The 17,114-nt window shown below is 36.4% G+C and overlaps 1 protein-coding gene across 1 annotated transcript in view; it reads right to left on the bottom strand.

The window, feature by feature from the left end:
* The window catches only part of LOC123667515 (homeobox protein six1a-like), a 54,072-nt gene that overhangs the window by 36,365 nt on the left and 593 nt on the right, over positions 1–17,114 (bottom strand). The gene's annotated exons all lie outside the window — the stretch shown is intronic.

Genomic DNA, 17,114 nt, shown 5'->3' with positions numbered 1-17,114 from the left:
TCTTTATACACAACTAATTGGAAATTAAAATATGTTATGATGTTAATCTTATAGACCCAAATTCCTCATTGGAATAAAAAAGCGTGGTTTAAAATTCCTCATATAAATACTTAAAGTTTTAAGCAAAGTGAAAACTACTAAATACCACATTGATTATACAATGACATATACTCGTAACTTGAATCTAATACTATTAAAGGAGCAATTCTTGTGTGTATATATATATACTAGCTGATGCCCATATTTGCCATATATTAACCTGCTCAAACCCCCTCCCCCCTATAACTTGAGGCATATGAAAAATAGATGTTGTTCGATTCTCAGACCTACTCGATATGCACACAAAATTTCATGAGAATCGGTCAAGCCGTTTCGAAGGAGTTTAACTAGAAACACCACGACACGAGAATTTTATATATTAGATATAATCTCGGCAGCGGCTCCAACGATTTTCATGAAATTTAGTATTCAGGGGATTTCGGAGTCGTCGTTTTATCCTTTTTTTTAGGCAATTAAAAAATGGCTATAATATCGTTAGAATACGAAGGTAAACGCATTTGTCATTAATGTTGTAATAGCTCAGATGGGAAATTGGCCGGTCGGGATCGACCGAGAAGATCACGGTTCAAATCAGTGGCGTAGCTATCATAGGGCCAGGTGGTGCAGTGCACCAGGGCCCCGGAGCTCAGGGGGCCCTCTAACCTCAGCTTTGAAAAAAAAAATAATAAAATAAAATAAATTAAAAAAAAAGGCCAATACAAGTTCAAACAACGCGGAAAGAGGGGAGGAGGGCCCGATTCTTTCCCTATGCACCAGGGCCCTTGTCCCCCTAGCTACGCCACTGGTTCAAATCCCCATGTCTCCAGGCCCATTATTTTTTTCCTTTTTTTTTCTAATTGTACTCATGATTTTTTGTTTAAATAATAATCAGTTCATATTTTTTATTGTTATATCGGTAAAATCGAAAAATATTATTCATATTTTATCAATATGTACAATTCGTAATTATTCGTATTTAAATATGATTTCCAAAAAACATGATTTACTAAAAATACCGAGCTATGCTCGGTCACCCAGGTACTAAAATTTAATGGAAACGTTAATTGATTATTAAGAAAATTATACAGCGGAACTATTCAACAATTTGTTTCAATCATCTAAACTATCTTAGACAAATAATTATATAAATGTATATGTGTAAGTATGTACCTGTAAGTTGTACCTGTTGCGCTGGCGGTTGCGGGTTCGATGACAAACATTTGTATTGGCCATACAGGTGTTTGCCGTGGTCTGGGTGTTTGTGCAGTCCTTGTGGGTCTCCCCACCGTGCCTCGGAGAGCACGTTAAGCCGTCGGTCCCAGATGTTATCATGTACACCTGATAGCGATCGTTACTCATAGTAGGGAATATATCGGCCAACCCGCATTGGAGCAGCGTGGTGGATTAAGCTCTGATCCTTCTCCTACATGGGGAAAGATGCCTATTCCCAGAAGTGGGATATTACAGGCTGAAGCGTGTAAGTATGTAATGGAATTTATGTATTTTATGTCTGGATGCATGTAAGAGTATGAATGTATGTGTATGAATGTATGTGTATGTACACATAAAAAGTCCGTCAGTGTCGGACCACGTCCTAGCTTTACTAGGCAGGACAGGACTCGATTTGTAGTGCGAATAATAAATCTCGCCTATGGTATTATAAATGCATGATCTTTAAAAAAAAGCATGGGCATTTTAAAGATCGTGGATGTTAATTTTTTTAATAATAAAAAAAAGTATCTCGGATCACGATTATTAAGTGTAGATTTTGTTATAACTAGGTTATCAAATAAACGTACGGTCCGACGGTGATAAGCCGTTATAATAGCTATTAAACGCCTGCAACGTGAGGACCATCACAAGTGCGTTGCTGACCCTACTCCCACTGTTAATACAGCAAATCCTCAAGCGCTATATATAGCTAGCTACCTTCGTTCGTAAACAGAAAACATGTAGTGCTTGATATTATACTACTCAAACGATATCTGGCGCGAACTTGGGGAGGCCTATGTCCAGCAGTGGACTGCAACAGGCTGAACTGACTGACTGACTCCAGTCAGGCTGCTTCAGATTATAAGCAAAATAATTCTTACTGTCTCTCTTCAGCCTATCGCAGTTCACTGCTGGACATAGGCCTCCACAAGTTCGTGCCAAAATTGGCGTGATTTCATGTTTGTTGCCATAGTCACCACACTGGACAGGCGGGTTGGTAATCGCAGGGCTGGCTTTGTCGCACCGAAGACGCTGCTTCCCGTCTTCGGCCTGTGTATTTCAAAGCCAGCAATCAGTAGGATGGTTATCCTGCCATCGGTCGAATTTTTAAGTTCCAAGGTGGAACTGTGTTATCCCTTAGTCGCCTCTTACAGCACCCACGTTCCCGTGGGTGCTGTAAGAGGCGATAGCCTTCCGGCTATGGCTACGGGGTGGCTATATTCTGTACTGACGTAACCACACAGCATTTTAAATATATCCACGTATATTTTCTAACCCAAACGAACCTTCCAAAACAACGCTCTTTAAAAACATTTTTATAAACATTTGCAGAAACAAAAACAATACAACCTCTTTTAATACATTACAACCCACGAAGGTTGTATTATATAAAAAAAAAATAAACATTTAACTCGAAACCGTATTTTATCAGTACATCACTAAATATTAAAAATACGCTATCGTATAGGCCTACACTAAAACGGATTTTTATCTTAACATTTCTTTTATGGTCAATGTTCATGGGGGGTTAATTAATGACCTCATACGGTCGTATTACACGTGAGCTACGTTGTACCGTGATAATAAACCATAAAACATGTGTTTTAATGGTTTATCTGAGTTACGATAACATTTTGCTGTGTTTCATAGAAATTGTGACGTCAATATATCTATTTATGCTTCAATTGTTTTTTACTATAACATACATTTTTTATTTAAAAGTACCTATGCCAATTTTATCAGATGTAAAAAAAAACAACGACGAAGCCTGCCAAACGCCACCCAGCCCAACCGAATCCTCCTTTTGGCCTCCTTCTCGAAGTTGTTGCGGCCTAGTTGGATAGTATGGCCTAGGTAAATATAATCCTGAACAGCATCCAGATGGGTACCATCTACCGACCGACCGACTTGTATTATTACTTATATCTTCGAATAAAATTCAAAATCAAATTTTTCTTTATTAAAATAGGATTCAAAAGCACTTCCGCACTGTCACTTTACAAAGTGTGTTTGATTGATTAATCAGTGTTATTGTGAAACTGTCAACAGTGTCAACTGATTCGGAAAGTACATAGTCTTGGGATGAAACGTTGAGAGACAGCAGTAAGAAACTAAAAGCTCAGCGACTATTTTAAAAAACTTTAATCTATAGTAAATAAGCTGAACAGATTGTTTGTTTGTTTAAATGTGCTTACATCACGATCAACTAAATGGCTCGAATTAAAAAATTACATTTGTACTTAATGCAGTGTCCATTTATCGAGGAAGGCTATAGGCTATATAATATTCAAATTAACGCGGATAAAACCACGGGGCACAGCTAGTAACATATAAAGAAATTCAGTGGTCATATGTCCCGCATGAAATACCGCTAAACCCACACACACACCATTGTAATTTCTATACAGTAATACCCCGGACTTACGCGATAGGTGGGACTGAGTGCTATCCGCGTAAGTCGAATTCGCGTAAGTCGGGGTACAGTTTTGCGGGGTACTTTTCGTAATTGATCTGACTGTCGATTCCCAAAAAACACAAAATCGTAACTTATGTACCTACGCGCCGATTCCGCACTACACGTCTGTGCCTGTTGTAAACTGAACGAATAATAATGCGGGTGGGGGGAGTCAAACAAAAAACGAATAGACGAGAAAATTAAATCGCGTAACTCCGAATTCGCCTAAGTCGAGGTAGCGTAAGTCGGGGTGTTACTGTACATATAATCTTATAGGTACTGAATAATATAATTTTATTTATTACAAACATTAAATTATTAATTTTATAATGGCAATTTTTAAGTAAATAGAATAAAAAAAGTCGATAGATTGTATTTTAAATAATTTTTTTAAATATGAGATTGGTACCGAACGATTAGCGACTCGCACTTGACCATTTAAGGTTCAACGAACTTCGATACTTTTTCCGCAGACTTTCTGTTTTTTATCATTCCGAGACACAACAAGAATAACACGAAATCGGGGGAGATGAGTTGTCAAGGAGACAATTAAAATTCTTACCTACATTATTAATATGTGGGCGGAAGACTCAATAGTTTCGATATTAATACTGAAATGACTGCTGGATTATTTTAGTGAAATGACGCGAGTTACAGTGACGCTTTTGTTTGGAGTTAGACTTCCCACGCTGTTCTGCATGCGTTTACATCATTTGCTACATTTTACGTACATATGTAATAAGTTGAATCAACAAAAGTAACTCCAACATAAACAAGATATTGCACAAAATAAATAAATGAACGCTTCACATTCAACAGCCACTGGGATTTACTCCTGTGTTGGAAGTCCGGAACGTCGTTAGGACATCATTTTTCTCATCTAATAACCTAACAATCTTTTGATACATAGCTAGCGAACAGAAAAGTCTGACAAATAAAGCGGAATCATCATATCAAAAATTTCGATCTAGCGGTTACATCGTTCCATAGCTTAATTAGCTAAAGCACGACAGACACGGTAAGTTGGAGATGCAGGTTCGATCCCCGCTGGAACGGTCGATTTTTGATATCATATTTAAAAAAAATGTTTAAATAAAGCTGAGTATAATAGTGCAAAAAATTAAATATGTTGGTAGCTTATTAGCTATATAAAATAATACCGGTATTAAAAACTTTTTCTCTTCGTTTTCCCGATTTTTAACCGACTTCCAAAAAAGGAGGAGGTTCTCAATTCGACTGTATTTTTTTTTTTTTTTTTTTATGTATGTTACATCAGAACTTTTGACTGGGTGGAGCGATTTCGACAAATTTTCTTTTAATCGAAAGGAGCCTCCAAAGAGGTATGTAGTGAAAAGACTTTCGTTTGTAGTTGAATAGAACTTACAGAAAATTGAAGTTAAAACCGCGGAAGTACGAAAATTTCGACTTCGACTGATTCGATGCGAGCCAGTTACCGATGGATGATCTTCACAATTACTACAAACGTCATAAATCCTTGAGGGACCTCCAAAGAGGTTTTTCATTAAAAGACTTTCGTTTGTAGTTGAATAGAACTTACAGAAAATTGAAGTTAAAACCGCGGAAGTACGAAAATATCGATTTCTACATGTTCCGTGTGAGCCATTACATATGGTTGGTCTTTACGATTACTACAAACGTCACAAATCATTGAGGGACCTCCAAAGAGGTTTGTAGTGAAAAAACTTTCGTTTGTAGTTAATTAGAACTTACAGAAAATTGAAGTGAGACCCGCGGGAGTACGAAAATATCGATTTTCTACGTTCCGTGTGAGCCATTACATATGGATGGTCTTTACGGTTACTACAAACGTCTTGAATGATTAAGGAGCCTCCAAAGAGGTATGTAGTGAAAAGACTTTCGTTTGTAGTTGAATAGAACTTACAGAAAATTGAAGTTAAAACCGCGGAAGTAGGAAAATTTCGACTTCGACTGATTCGATGCGAGCCAGTTACCGATGGATGATCTTCACAATTACTACAAACGTCATAAATCATTGAGGGACCTCCAAAGAGGTTTTTAGTTAAAAGACTTTCGTTTGTAGTTGAATAGAACTTACAGAAAATTGAAGTTATAACCGCGGAAGTACGAAAATTTCGACTTCGACTGATTCGATGCGAGCCAGTTACCGATGGATGATCTTCACAATTACTACAAACGTCATAAATCATTGAGGGACCTCCAAAGAGGTTTTTAGTTAAAAGACTTTCGTTTGTAGTTGAATAAAACTTACTGAAAATTGAAGAGACAGCCGCAGAAGTACGAAAATATCGATTTCTACATGTTCCGTGTGAGCCATTACATATGGTTGGTCTTTACGATTACTACAAACGTCACAAATCATTGAGGGACCTCCAAAGAGGTTTGTAGTGAAAAAACTTTCGTTTGTAGTTAAATAGAACTTACAGAAAATTGAAGTGAGACCCGCGGGAGTACGAAAATATCGATTTTGTACGTTCCGTGTGAGCCATTACATATGGATGGTCTTTACGGTTACTACAAACGTCTTGAATGATTAAGGAGCCTCCAAAGAGGTATGAAGTGAAAAGACTTTCGTTTGTAGTTGAATAGAACTTACAGAAAATTGAAGTTAAAACCGCGGAAGTACGAAAATTTCGACTTCGACTGATTCGATGCGAGCCAGTTACCGATGGATGATCTTCACAATTACTACAAACGTCATAAATCATTGAGGGACCTCCAAAGAGGTTTTTAATTAAAAGACTTTCGTTTGTAGTTGAATAAAACTTACAGAAAATTGAAGTGAGATCCGCGGGAGTACGAAAACTTCGACTTCGACTGATTCGGTGCGATCCAGTTACCGATGGATGATCTTCACAATTACTACCAAGGTTTGTAGTGAAGAAATTTTCGTTTGTACTACAATAGAAGTTATAGAAAATCAACGTGAGAGTTGCGAAAGTACGAAAAAATAGATTTCAACATAAATTTCGTAGACAGTATCCGCCCATCCGAGAAGAACCTCGTATTCATGCTCCTTTAACGGTACAACGCGTCTTTTGAGAGCGGACTATTCACTTCTTTATACTACTTCTATTATATTCACTTTTTGATATATTTGTATCTTTGCGTAAAGTAGGTAACAAGCAATTTGTTTCACCGATAGACTAATGTAGCGTCAACAGTGTTGTCAATAGTGACTTCAACATTACTCTCATTTTCGGTAGATTCCAGGCATACACATAACGTGATTTTTTTAAATATTGTTCCTGTTTTGCGACAAATAAATAAAGATAATCTTTCGACATCTTAGCGTTTATTGCAATAGTTGCAATGTCCCAGACACCGCTACTCTACAGTACTAGTCTGTCTTTGTCATCGATAAACCGCAAATGTTTTAAAGACTCAAGAATAATAAGTGGCATATTTGCCGCATTGCAAGACGCATTTATTTTGATTAATATGAAAACTGAATAATTTCAAAATTTGTAGTCACAATTATATATACCAAAAAAACAAAGTTGTAAAGTGACCATTATCATTACAACCGTATTATTTAGGTCGTCGTGTCCGTACGACAAATTTTCATAATAAAAATATTCAATATGTATTTAAAATAAACTAAACTTAATATAATGTTTAAGAAAACATTACTAATGTGTGTTACTAATAACTATGTGTGTATGAGTGTGTGTGTGGGTGTGTTTTCTTGTGTGTGTAAATATAAGTCTTTCTTTTTGTTTACGGGTACACAATTACTAAGAACTTACAATGAAAAGACTTCGACTTATATATTGGAAATAATAACGAGAGTCTTATTGTTAGTAACAGTACAGTTTACTTAGGATTCGGATTTTCTGTAATTTTTATTCTACTGCAAACAAAAATATCTCTTCTACAAACATCTCGAGAGATCCCTCAATCATTTTAGACGTTTATAGTAATTGTGAAGATCATCCATCGGTAACTGGCTCGCATCGAATCAGTCGAAGTCGAAATTTTCGTACTTCCGCGGTTTTAACTTCAATTTTCTGTAAGTTCTATTCAACTACAAACGAAAGTCTTTTAATTAAAAACCTCTTTGGAGGTCCCTCAATGATTTATGACGTTTGTAATAATTGTAAAGATCATCCATCGGTAACTGGCTCGCATCGAATCAGTCGAAGTCGAAATTTTCGTACTTCCGCGGTTTTAACTTCAATTTTCTGTAAGTTCTATTCAACTACAAACGAAAGTCTTTTAATTAAAAACCTCTTTGGAGGTCCCTCAATGATTTATGACGTTTGTAGTAATTGTGAAGACCATCCATCGATAACTGGCTCGCACTGAATCAGTGGAAGTCGAAATTTTCGTACTTCCGCGGTTTTAACTTCAATTTTCTGTAAGTTCTGTTCAACTACAAACGAAAGTCTTTTCACTAAATACCTCTTTGTAGGCTCCTTAATCATTCAAGACGTTTCTAGTAACCGTAAAGACCATCCATATGTAATGGCTCACACAGAACATGTAGAAATCGATATTTTCGTACTCCCGCGGGTCTCACTTCAATTTTCTGTAAGTTTTATTCAACTACAAACGAAAATTTCTTCACTACAAACCTCTTTGGAGGTCCCTCAATGATTTATGACGTTTGTAGTAATTGTGAAGACCATCCATCGATAACTGGCTCGCACTGAATCAGTGGAAGTCGAAATTTTCGTACTTCCGCGGTTTTAACTTCAATTTTCTGTAAGTTCTATTCAACTACAAACGAAAGTCTTTTCACTACATACCTCTTTGGAGGCTCCTTAATCATTCAAGACGTTTGTAGTAACCGTAAAGACCATCCATATGTAATGGCTCACACGGAACATGTAGAAATCGATATTTTCGTACTCCCGCGGGTCTCACTTCAATTTTCTGTAAGTTTTATTCAACTACAAACGAAAATTTCTTCACTACAAACCTCTTTGGAGGTCCCTCAATGATTTATGACGTTTGTAGTAATTGTGAAGACCATCCATCGATAACTGGCTCGCACTGAATCAGTGGAAGTCGAAATTTTCGTACTTCCGCGGTTTTAACTTCAATTTTCTGTAAGTTCTATTCAACTACAAACGAAAGTCTTTTCACTACATACCTCTTTGGAGGCTCCTTAATCATTCAAGACGTTTGTAGTAACCGTAAAGACCATCCATATGTAATGGCTCACACGGAACATGTAGAAATCGATATTTTCGTACTCCCGCGGGTCTCACTTCAATTTTCTGTAAGTTTTATTCAACTACAAACGAAAATTTCTTCACTACAAACCTCTTTGGAGGTCCCTCAATGATTTGTGACGTTTGTAGTAATCGTAAAGACCAACCATATGTAATGGCTCACACGGAACATGTAGAAATCGATATTTTCGTACTTCCGCGGTTTTAACTTCAATTTTCTGTAAGTTCTATTCAACTACAAACGAAAGTCTTTTAATGAAAAACCTCTTTGGAGGTCCCTCAAGGATTTATGACGTTTGTAGTAATTGTGAAGATCATCCATCGGTAACTGGCTCGCATCGAATCAGTCGAAGTCGAAATTTTCGTACTTCCGCGGTTTTAACTTCAATTTTCTGTAAGTTCTATTCAACTACAAACGAAAGTCTTTTCACTACATACCTCTTTGGAGGCTCCTTAATCATTCAAGACGTTTGTAGTAACCGTAAAGACCATCCATATGTAATGGCTCACACGGAACGTACAAAATCGATATTTTCGTACTCCCGCGGGTCTCACTTCAATTTTCTGTAAGTTCTATTTAACTACAAACGAAAGTTTTTTCACTACAAACCTCTTTGGAGGTCCCTCAATGATTTGTGACGTTTGTAGTAATCGTAAAGACCAACCATATGTAATGGCTCACACGGAACATGTAGAAATCGATATTTTCGTACTTCTGCGGCTGTCTCTTCAATTTTCAGTAAGTTTTATTCAACTACAAACAAAAGTCTTTTCACTACAAACCTCTTTGGAGGTCCCTCAAGGATTTATGACGTTTGTAGTAATTGTGAAGATCATCCATCGGTAACTGGCTCGCATCGAATCAGTCGAAGTCGACGTTTTCGTACTCCCGCGGATCTCACTTCAATTTTCTGTAAGTTCTATTCAACTACAAACGAAAGTCTTTTAATTAAAAACCTCTTTGGAGGTCCCTCAATGATTTATGACGTTTGTAATAATTGTAAAGATCATCCATCGGTAACTGGCTCGCATCGAATCAGTCGAAGTCGAAATTTTCGTACTTCCGCGGTTTTAACTTCAATTTTCTGTAAGTTCTATTCAACTACAAACGAAAGTCTTTTAATTAAAAACCTCTTTGGAGGTCCCTCAATGATTTATGACGTTTGTAGTAATTGTGAAGATCATCCATCGGTAACTGGCTCGCATCGAATCAGTCGAAGTCGAAATTTTCGTACTTCCGCGGTTTTAACTTCAATTTTCTGTAAGTTCTATTCAACTACAAACGAAAGTCTTTTCACTACATACCTCTTTGGAGGCTCCTTAATCATTCAAGACGTTTGTAGTAACCGTAAAGACCATCCATATGTAATGGCTCACACGGAACATGTAGAAATCGATATTTTCGTACTCCCGCGGGTCTCACTTCAATTTTCTGTAAGTTTTATTCAACTACAAACGAAAATTTCTTCACTACAAACCTCTTTGGAGGTCCCTCAATGATTTATGACGTTTGTAGTAATTGTGAAGACCATCCATCGATAACTGGCTCGCACTGAATCAGTGGAAGTCGAAATTTTCGTACTTCCGCGGTTTTAACTTCAATTTTCTGTAAGTTCTATTCAACTACAAACGAAAGTCTTTTCACTACATACCTCTTTGGAGGCTCCTTAATCATTCAAGACGTTTGTAGTAACCGTAAAGACCATCCATATGTAATGGCTCACACGGAACATGTAGAAATCGATATTTTCGTACTCCCGCGGGTCTCACTTCAATTTTCTGTAAGTTTTATTCAACTACAAACGAAAATTTCTTCACTACAAACCTCTTTGGAGGTCCCTCAATGATTTATGACGTTTGTAGTAATTGTGAAGACCATCCATCGATAACTGGCTCGCACTGAATCAGTGGAAGTCGAAATTTTCGTACTTCCGCGGTTTTAACTTCAATTTTCTGTAAGTTCTATTCAACTACAAACGAAAGTCTTTTCACTACATACCTCTTTGGAGGCTCCTTAATCATTCAAGACGTTTGTAGTAACCGTAAAGACCATCCATATGTAATGGCTCACACGGAACATGTAGAAATCGATATTTTCGTACTCCCGCGGGTCTCACTTCAATTTTCTGTAAGTTTTATTCAACTACAAACGAAAATTTCTTCACTACAAACCTCTTTGGAGGTCCCTCAATGATTTGTGACGTTTGTAGTAATCGTAAAGACCAACCATATGTAATGGCTCACACGGAACATGTAGAAATCGATATTTTCGTACTTCCGCGGTTTTAACTTCAATTTTCTGTAAGTTCTATTCAACTACAAACGAAAGTCTTTTAATGAAAAACCTCTTTGGAGGTCCCTCAAGGATTTATGACGTTTGTAGTAATTGTGAAGATCATCCATCGGTAACTGGCTCGCATCGAATCAGTCGAAGTCGAAATTTTCGTACTTCCGCGGTTTTAACTTCAATTTTCTGTAAGTTCTATTCAACTACAAACGAAAGTCTTTTCACTACATACCTCTTTGGAGGCTCCTTAATCATTCAAGACGTTTGTAGTAACCGTAAAGACCATCCATATGTAATGGCTCACACGGAACGTACAAAATCGATATTTTCGTACTCCCGCGGGTCTCACTTCAATTTTCTGTAAGTTCTATTTAACTACAAACGAAAGTTTTTTCACTACAAACCTCTTTGGAGGTCCCTCAATGATTTGTGACGTTTGTAGTAATCGTAAAGACCAACCATATGTAATGGCTCACACGGAACATGTAGAAATCGATATTTTCGTACTTCTGCGGCTGTCTCTTCAATTTTCAGTAAGTTTTATTCAACTACAAACAAAAGTCTTTTCACTACAAACCTCTTTGGAGGTCCCTCAAGGATTTATGACGTTTGTAGTAATTGTGAAGATCATCCATCGGTAACTGGCTCGCATCGAATCAGTCGAAGTCGACGTTTTCGTACTCCCGCGGATCTCACTTCAATTTTCTGTAAGTTCTATTCAACTACAAACGAAAGTCTTTTAATTAAAAACCTCTTTGGAGGTCCCTCAATGATTTATGACGTTTGTAATAATTGTAAAGATCATCCATCGGTAACTGGCTCGCATCGAATCAGTCGAAGTCGAAATTTTCGTACTTCCGCGGTTTTAACTTCAATTTTCTGTAAGTTCTATTCAACTACAAACGAAAGTCTTTTAATTAAAAACCTCTTTGGAGGTCCCTCAATGATTTATGACGTTTGTAGTAATTGTGAAGATCATCCATCGGTAACTGGCTCGCATCGAATCAGTCGAAGTCGAAATTTTCGTACTTCCGCGGTTTTAACTTCAATTTTCTGTAAGTTCTATTCAACTACAAACGAAAGTCTTTTCACTACATACCTCTTTGGAGGCTCCTTAATCATTCAAGACGTTTGTAGTAACCGTAAAGACCATCCATATGTAATGGCTCACACGGAACATGTAGAAATCGATATTTTCGTACTCCCGCGGGTCTCACTTCAATTTTCTGTAAGTTTTATTCAACTACAAACGAAAATTTCTTCACTACAAACCTCTTTGGAGGTCCCTCAATGATTTATGACGTTTGTAGTAATTGTGAAGATCATCCATCGGTAACTGGCTCGCATCGAATCAGTCGAAGTCGAAATTTTCGTATTTCCGCGGTTTTAACTACAATTTTCTGTAAGTTCTATTCAACTACAAACGAAAGTCTTTTCACTACATACCTCTTTGGAGGCTCCTTAATCATTCAAGACGTTTGTAGTAACCGTAAAGACCATCCATATGTAATGGCTCACACGGAACATGTAGAAATCGATATTTTCGTACTCCCGCGGGTCTCACTTCAATTTTCTGTAAGTTTTATTCAACTACAAACGAAAATTTCTTCACTACAAACCTCTTTGGAGGTCCCTCAATGATTTATGACGTTTGTAGTAATTGTGAAGACCATCCATCGATAACTGGCTCGCACTGAATCAGTGGAAGTCGAAATTTTCGTACTTCCGCAGTTTTAACTTCAATTTTCTGTAAGTTCTATTTAACTACAAACGAAAGTTTTTTCACTACAAACCTCTTTGGAGGTCTCTCAATGATTTATGACGTTTGAAGTAATTGTGAAGAACATCCACCGGTAACTGGCTCGCACCGAATCAGTCGAAGTCGAAGTTTTCGTACTCCCGCGGATCTCACTTCAATTTTCTGTAAGTTCTATTCAACTACAAACGAAAGTCTTTTAATTAAAAACCTCTTTGGAGGTCCCTCAATGATTTATGACGTTTGTAGTAATTGTGAAGATCATCCATCGGTAACTGGCTCGCATCGAATCAGTCGAAGTCGAAATTTTCGTACTTCCGCGGTTTTAACTTCAATTTTCTGTAAGTTCTATTCAACTACAAACGAAAGTCTTTTCACTACATACCTCTTTGGAGGCTCCTTAATCATTCAAGACTTTTGTAGTAACCGTAAAGACCATCCATATGTAATGGCTCACACGGAACATGTAGAAATCGATATTTTCGTACTTCCGCGGCTGTCTCTTCAATTTTCTGTAATTTTTATTTAACTACAAACAAAAGTATTTTCACTACAAACCTCTTTGGAGGTCCCTCAACGATTTATGACGTTTTTAGTAATCGTAAATACCATCCATCGGTAACTGGCTCGCACAAAAAAATTTTTTTTGTACAACTACAAAAAAAGTTGTTGTCACTACTATCAACTACTAACCAATATCTATTAAATGAATCCAAAAAAAAACATTTTTTCCAAAGTCGGGTGCCAAGTTCACACAGCCCAGATCAACAGAGCCATGGGAAAAAATATTATTAAAATTATCAAATAGACTAAAAAGTTCGTGAGAATGAGGTACATTATATTATTTATTATTATGTTTACGTTTGAATAAAGAAGTTTTGTAAAGATAAAATCTATGCTAATATTATAAAGCTGAAGTTAGTTTGTTTGTTTGAACGCGCTAATCTCAGGAACTACTGGTCCGATTTGAAAAATTCTTTCAGTGTTAGATAGCTCATTTATCAAGGAAGGATATATCATCACGCTAAGATCAATAAGAGTAGGGGAGAGAGGGGCTTGTTGTAACAGGGGTAAGTAGTAACAGGCTCTTTTCACTAGGATCTTAAACTTTAACAACGCATTTCTTTGACTCGATTTAACCTATAAACCGCGCTGCATCATGTTGCCATAGCCAGTGTCCCGCCAGCCGGCGCAATGAGCGAAATTGTGCACGCGCATCATTTTTGCCAGGTAATATAAAATTGTACTGTCGTAAAATTTTGGTTTGCATTATTAATATCGACTAATTTCAGACTTTCTATATCTTATTTACATACAAATTTATCTATCTTTCATAATGTGTAACAGTTTTTAAGGTTGCTAAATTGTTTAAATAGTTATGTTGATAAATGTTAAAAATCATACCATGGGGTTAGTTGTAACAAAAACCCGGGGCTAGTTGTAACAAAATTCCAGGCTTGATGTAATGTGTTACAATATGCCCCAAGTTATGTTCTTCTAGAATGAGGGTGCATAAAAGAAAGTCAGAGCGGGCAACACAAAGCCAAGAAGTGTACGAGTTAGCGGCAGCTAAAGTTTTAGAAAAAAAATGCAGTATTCGGAAAGCTAGTCAGACTTTCGGATTATATCACGTATCTCTTTATAGATACATATTGTCTGGTATGTGGTGAAGCTTACACAGATTCAAATAAAGAAGATTGGGTAGAGTGTATCATTTGTAAGATGTGGGCACATGTAGGATGTGTTACAGGAGACACTATTTCTTTTATTTGTATTAATTGTTGCTCAGATGAAGACTGAATTTAATTATAATGAAACCTACCAAATGTTGATTCTTATATAAGTACAATACTTTGTTAGATAGATATTAAAAAGAGATAATTACGAAGCATACCTTACATATAAATAATTTAATTACTTACTGTGATATAAAAGTGCAATGATGATTATAAGTAGTGTTTAAGTACATAAAACAGTTAATTATTTAATTTTTAGGCGTTGATTACTTAAAAGTCTATTTGAGTTGATTTTTGATAAGAATTACATAATACCTACTTTAAAAAGGTGTCAATTTTGTTAAAAATAAACAAAGAATAAATGAATACAGGTATTAGTGTCGTTTTTTTTTGTCGTTACTACTTGCCCCGGTAGATGTTACAACTTACCCCAAGCACGAGGTAAGTTGTAACACCGCACTTCTTCTAGAAAATAATTGATTGTAAAATAATGACTAATAGTTATGGTATTATTTTTACTTTATTGGGTAGAGGAAGAGTTACAGCATCCATACATCTTTATTTAGTAGCAATATAATCAATAGATTTCAAGATATATCAGTTTTCATGAAAAATGTTACAACAAGCCCCTCTCTCCCCTACTAATGAAGAATGTTTCAAAATCGAGGTTTCTTTTTTCAACTAACTATTCAAAGCGGACGAATCGCGGGAAGTAGCTAGTAATATAAATCAGTGGATATTAATTACTGTAAAATGGTTTTGACAATTTTACCTTTCTTTTATACAACTAAGAAGACAAACAAGCGTACGGTTCACCTGACTGTAAGCGGTTACCGTAGCCTACAGACGGCACCACAAACATCGCAAGCTCCTTGCCGACCTACCAGCGACCCTCTCCATGAGCTCTGGTCACCTCACTCACACAGGAACACAACTCGAAAACTGTATCATTCAGCTGTGATGTCTTTGCCTCTATAAATCGTAGCATGATGATGTGAAAAAACTACTTAGTTTTAAACTACTTAGTGTAATTTTTATTGACCGACTTTAAAAAATGAGGAGGTTTCTCAATTCCATCGTATATACCTATATATTTTTATTTATGTTCGGGGATAACTTCGTCGTTTATGAACCGATTTTGATAATTCATTCAACATTTCTGAATATCATATCAAAAATTGACCGCTCCAGCGCGGATCGAACCTGCGTCTCCGACTGACCGTGTCGGCGCTCTAGCCAATTAAGCTATGGAACGATGTACCCGCTAGATCTAGATTCTTTTTTTGTTGGAAAGGAGATATCCCAACCACGTACCATGTACCATGATAAGGCAACCAGGATCTGATAATGGAATCCCGGAGAAATCGAGAGAAACTCTCGAAAATCGTAGTGACGACTAGTGCGTTTGTTAATTTGTTTCGTTTACTTACGTTGTATTTCTTTTCGATGTAATTAAAGTCGGTTTTTTTCGTTTGCGAGCAAACACAATTATTTCGTTTAAATACCTAGTTTTTTTTTGTCAACAAATCAACACACTTGCTTTATTATGATTGCGTTTATTGGTGTTGATAATTATTTTAAATTACTGTTTTTTTTAGGTTAATCGGTTTATTTATATTTATATCTCTGCTCAGCACGTACAGCCGTCGGCCCCGGTTGGTTTTATGATTTCTCATCATAGAGAAATTATCCGCCGACCCGCAATGTAGCATCCTGGTCGATAAAGCATTCCTTATCTTATATTCATAGGCCTGTTTCACCTGTTGCGGATAATGTTTTTGACGGATAACGATATCCAACGGATAAAAGTTTATTTATTTTTTACTATCGAATTCCACTATCTACTAACTCAAAGTTGTGTTATTAGTTTTACAAACAGGTTCTTATTTCCTATTCTACCTCTAACTGTTAGTCTATTCGTAACTTATGCGCAGGATAAATTTTATGCACAACTAGTGACACAAGCCTATAGATAGGTATCCGTTCAGCAGTGGGACGTTTTCAGTATAAAAGATCTTACCGTCTTTTAAAATATAAATTATATTAATATAAGAAACTAACTGCACTACGGTATCGCATGCGTTAACTTAAAAAAATTACTATATTATATACTATATTTATATTTATAGGCTATAGCCTTCCTCCATAAATGGGACCAGTAATTGCTCCTCAGATTAGCACGTTCAAGCAATCAAACAAACAAAGTACAGAAAGGTTCTAAGATTATCAATTTAATTATTGCGCTTCCAAACCCCTTTCGTAATACGGAACCGGAAAAGAACTGCGAGTCTGGTTTGAAACTTTTACGCGCCTTTAAATAAAATATAAAATGTTATAGCTTTTTAAATATATGAATTTGTATTCATATATATTTATGTACAACAAATTAATATATTTTGTAAATATTTTTATTACAATTTGAAATTAAACTGTAATTAAATTAACGTTA

This window comes from Melitaea cinxia, chromosome 28 (genome assembly GCF_905220565.1).
Source record: "Melitaea cinxia chromosome 28, ilMelCinx1.1, whole genome shotgun sequence".
NCBI lineage: Eukaryota > Metazoa > Arthropoda > Insecta > Lepidoptera > Nymphalidae > Melitaea > Melitaea cinxia.
This window is presented reverse-complemented; position numbering and strand designations above follow the sequence as displayed.